At 41.6% G+C, this 4,898-nt stretch overlaps 1 non-coding gene across 1 annotated transcript; it reads left to right on the plus strand.

The window, feature by feature from the left end:
* The first annotated feature begins 4,584 nt into the window (after window positions 1-4,584).
* On the plus strand, window positions 4,585-4,691 carry LOC130953078 (small nucleolar RNA R71). The gene has a single exon (XR_009075251.1). It is a non-coding gene; the product is annotated as a small nucleolar RNA R71 (small nucleolar RNA).
* Window positions 4,692-4,898: the final 207 nt, after the last annotated feature.

The following is a 4,898-nucleotide window of genomic DNA, read 5'->3' on the forward strand; positions in this document are numbered from 1 at the left end:
AAGCTACCATGGAAACATGTTCTATTTCATACATGATTTTCCTTATTTAAAGCTAAAAAAAAAAAGATAGAACTAAGAAGGAACTTCACCACCTTTTACTTATTGGCATGCTCATGTTCTTCTGCTTCCTTGCCCTCTTTAAGTTCACTTTGTCCGCTTGTGCTTCCTCTCATCTGATTCATTCTAGCAATTTCCAATCTTACAGTGCCTTCTTTACTGACTCATGACTCTGTTCGGCCCTTTCGTGCTCCACTCGTGCTAATTCATCCTTTACATCTTCATATTTTGTGATCCCAAGATGCAATACAGGTAGTTGTCCGACTAGGTACCCAAGACTGGCTTGGGTATTCACATGATATCCAGTCTCACTCATGTAGACTCCTTCCAAGAATGCTCTGTATTCATCGAAAAGATCTACTTGTTCTCTTTGTTTCCTATGCATCTCATGAATGTGTGCACCTTGATGTGCTTGGATGTTGATTAGCCTTTAGAAGGCTTCTTGTTGTTGATCTTGCTTCTGGTTCAGGTTATGGAAGGATTCACTCCAATGTCTTCCTTGTTCCAATTGCTGGTCCATCAGTTATTTTTGCCTTTCCTCTTGCTGATTCATCCATCTAGAGAGTGATTTTTCTTGGCGGTCCATTAATTGTTGAAACTCCTTCTGTGCCCCCTGATTTCCCATGCATTGCCTAGATAAGGTATCAATAGCCTCTTGTAATTGGTGCATGCTTAAAGTGGCTGGGGCTTGCTCCTGTGGATGTTGTCCTTCTTCAGCTTGATGGGCTGGCCTCTTTCTTACCCTTCGCTGAGGTAGTGGAGTTGCAGCAGCATGCATCTGACGATAAGTGATTGGAAGGCCAACCTTTATCCACTCGGGGTTTTCATCCTCGAATATCACCCTAGCATGATTGCAAAGATGAAGAATAATGCTGGGATAACCCAACCTTCCTCCAGAATCGCTCTTCTCAGCAAGCTTCCGAATGCCTTGGGCTATGAGTTCATGAACCTTGATTTCTCCTCCCTTCATTAGGCATTGCACCATTGTTGCTCTCTTAAGGTTTACCTCTGAGTTGTTCCCGCTGGGAGGATAGATCTCCTCACGATTTCAAACTAACCTTTAGCCTCAGGGAGGAGATCTCCTCTTTTTATAAATTTGGGTTTCCTATTAGGGTCTTTGTCCCAATCTGCTCCTTGCACATAGATATCCTGTATAATCTGGTCGTGGTTGGGTTTGTTTTCCATTCTTGAGTGGTAGCTCTCCTCTGTAAAGGGTATGCTTCGCAACTTCAGCACTCTTATGATGCTCATGGGACTAAAATCTACCATGACCCCTCTCATGAAACTTATATAGGATTCATCCGCTTTATCCTGTCTGACTGCATTTGCATAGAACTCTCTCACCAGAGTTGCGTTCACCTTTGTAATCGGATCAGTAAGGAGTTCCCATCGATGTTTTTCCACCTTTTCTGTGATTTCTGGGCACTTAGTAGTTCGCGTGACTTGAAAGCCTAATTCATATATGATTTCTTTTTCAGCCATCCACTCAAATTGTAGTGCAAGATAAAAGGTTCTTAATTGCTTTTCATTAAAAGGAGGCTGCTCTATGGGTTCCTTTCCTTTTCGCCTCTTGGAGCTTGATGATGCCATGCAAGATGGTTGATGAGTGGTTGTGGTTCACTAGATGTGGCTAGGAGAGTGTGTGAAACTTTTTGGAGGAGGATGAAGTGTGTGTATCCGAAAGAAGGAAGGGAGAGGAATGAGAGTAAGAAGTGTGTACGGAGAGGTTGTATGAAGGGGTTTTTATAGGAAGATGAAAAATGATTGAAGGGTGTGGATTGATGGTGTTGTTTGATAGTGGACGGTTGGGGTTTGGTATTGAATGAGCACAAGGATCACCTCTTTTATGAGGGTCTTTGTTTGGTCTCCAAGGCTATCCAACTCCCAATGTTGCATGGAAACACTTCCAAAGATATTCCCGTTGAAGACAAGTGTGAGATTTCCTTGGTATAATGGCAGAATCTCCCTTCCTTAATTGTCCTATCAAGTACCATCAATGTCCCTTTTGGTTCCCTATACACGAAAAAAAGAATGCAAATAGTTAATTTGAAATTTTCGGTGGGAACACTTAAGGTGTGAACTAGCTAAAAAAAATCTTTTTCTTTTATTTTTAAATGACTAAATGCTTTCCACGAATGCAAATCAATCAACCACTAAATTTCCCATGCATGCAACGTTGGTACACCAAACTTGTTTGTGATCATATGGTGCAACAAGTTTGGGGAATAATTTTACCTCATAAAGTGTGTTCAAGCTCACTTGGTGTGCCTTGAACACCAAACTTATCATGTAATATACGCTGCATGTAAATGGGTCATATATTGGTCGTCAAAATTGATTTAAAAATCCATGAAATTTGCTTTATTACTACTATTAGAAATTAAAGGATGAGGGCATAGAACATGGGTTGCCTCGCATGAAGCGCTTCTTTAGCGTCATTAGCTTGACGTTTGGTCCTTGTCAAGGTGGCTGATAGTGCTTGAAATCTTCCCCCCTTGCAGTGAACCTATGTCCATTGGCCTTGTTGTTAAGCTCTATATGCTCTAGGGACAAGATTTTGTTGATGGTGTACACTAGAGGCAGCTGGGATGGGATAGTGGGGAGGTGAGGTGGTATAGATGAGAAGTATGTAGAGACCACTTCATCTCCGGGCGAGAAATATTTTGTTGGGATTTTCTTCTTTCTCCATCCCCTTGGGACCTTTTTCTTGTGTTCGTTGATGCCAACTTGTTCCCTGTGGTTTCCTTTTTTAGAATGGTTTTATTGTCTAATTCATGTGATTCTGGTGGGTCTGGTTCCTTTTGGATTACACTTGGTTGTTGCTCTTTTTGATCACATTGGCTGTTAACCATAGGAGTCCTTATGTGTGGTGCTTGTGCTTCCTTGTTTGGCTCCTCCATCAGCTCTTTGTTATCATGATCTGCTTCTTATGAGAGGTTGAAAACATTGAAAGTGAGCTGATCGTCATGTATTCTCAATACTAGCTCTCCCCGTTCCACATCTATGAGTGCTCTGGCTGTGGCTAAGAATGGCCTTCCCAGAATGATGGGGTAAATAGGGTTCTCATCCATTTCCAGAACAACAAAGTCTGTGGGGAGGAAGTAGTTCCCAACCTTCACTAGCACATTTTCAATCACTCATATTGCCTGTTTTTGAGTTTTGTCAGCCAACTTAATGATTACATCTGTGGGTGTTAGCTCATTGATTTGAAGCTTTTTCATGAAGGATAGAGGCATTAAGTTGATGCTCGCTCCCAGGTCACAGAGTCCTTTATCAATCATTGTTTCTCCTATGACACATGGAATATGAAAACTCCCTGGATCCTTCCTCTTTGTGGGTGGCCCTGGTTGAATGAGAGCACTGCAATCCCTATTCATCTTTATTGTTTGTCCACCTTTCAATGAACTCTTTCTGGCTAACAGCTCCTTTATATACTTTATGTAGGAAGGCATTTGCTGGAGGGCTTTAATGAATGGTATGTTTACATCAAGATATGCAAACTTGTTGAGGAATCTTGAATACGTCCTCCTTGCTACACCACCTTTAAGCCTTTGAGGAAAGGGTGCATATGGGTTAAGTGTCTCCTTCTTTTTTGGCTCTTCCTTGAGTGTGGGTTAAGGTGCATGGCTCCTTTCTTCCTGATTTCCAGTTTGATTGTCTTGGAGGTGTTCTACTTCATTCATACTCCTCTAATCACTTGTGGTGATCATCTTACATTCTTCCCACCTTACTTTCTTTGTTTCTTCTCTTGGATTCTTCTCTGTGTCACTAGGAAATCCATCAGCGGGTTCGGGAATTTGTTGAGATAGATACCTTACTTGGGACTCTAGTCTCTTGATGTTTTCTCCTTGGTTTTTGATATTAGCTCACACTTCTTCCTTAAACACCTTGTTGTTTTGGACTTCTCTGCAAAATAATTCAAGTAGAGTCTCAATCTTTGAAAGTCTATCCTCTGTTAGTGATGATGGATTGGGGTTAGGTGGGTGTTGATAGGATCTCTGTAAGGTATGTTAGTGAGTTGCATTGTTGTTAGAGTTGAGGTTGTGGCGTTTCTGATCTTGACCTTGGTCTTGTTGATTTCCCCAACCAAAGTTAGGGTGATTTCTCCATCCAGAGTTGTAGGTTTTGGAGTATGGGTCATGGATTTGTCTAGGTGAGTTTCCAACATAGTTGGCTTGTTCCCAATCACCTTCTTCTCCTATATTCACTCCTTCTTGAGTTGGTGATGAAGTAATGACTGCTGCAACTTGGTTTTCCTCCACCTTCTTGGTGAGATCTGCTAGCTGCTTGGTGATCACCTTATTTTGGGCTAGCAATGCATCCATGTGGTTCAGCTCCATTACTCCTCGAGTGTTACTTCTTTCAAAGGCATAGAAGTAGTCATTCTCAGCTACTGTTTCAATGACATCTATGGCTTCTTCAATGGTTTTCTTCTTGTTTAAGGAGCCTCCTGATGAATGATCTACAACTTTCTTTGACTCATAGGAAAGACCTTCATAGAAAATGTGAAGTTGAACCCATTCATTGAATATATCTGGTGGGCATCTTCTTGTTAAATCCTTGAACCTCTCCCATGCCTAATAGAGAGTCTCACCATCTTGTTGCCTGAAAGTTTGCACCTTAGCTCTCAGCCTGTTAATTCTTTGAGGAGGATAGAATCTTGCCAAAAATTTGTTCACCACATCTTCCCAATTTGTCAAACTCTCCTTTGGAAAGGATTCGAGCCACTTGGATGCCTTGTCCCTGAGTGAAAAAGGGAACAACAGCAGCCTATAGACATTCGGGTGGACTCTATTAGACTTCACAATGTCACAAATTCTCAGGAAGGTGGTTAGATGTTG

This window comes from Arachis stenosperma, chromosome 9, assembly GCF_014773155.1.
Source record: "Arachis stenosperma cultivar V10309 chromosome 9, arast.V10309.gnm1.PFL2, whole genome shotgun sequence".
NCBI lineage: Eukaryota > Viridiplantae > Streptophyta > Magnoliopsida > Fabales > Fabaceae > Arachis > Arachis stenosperma.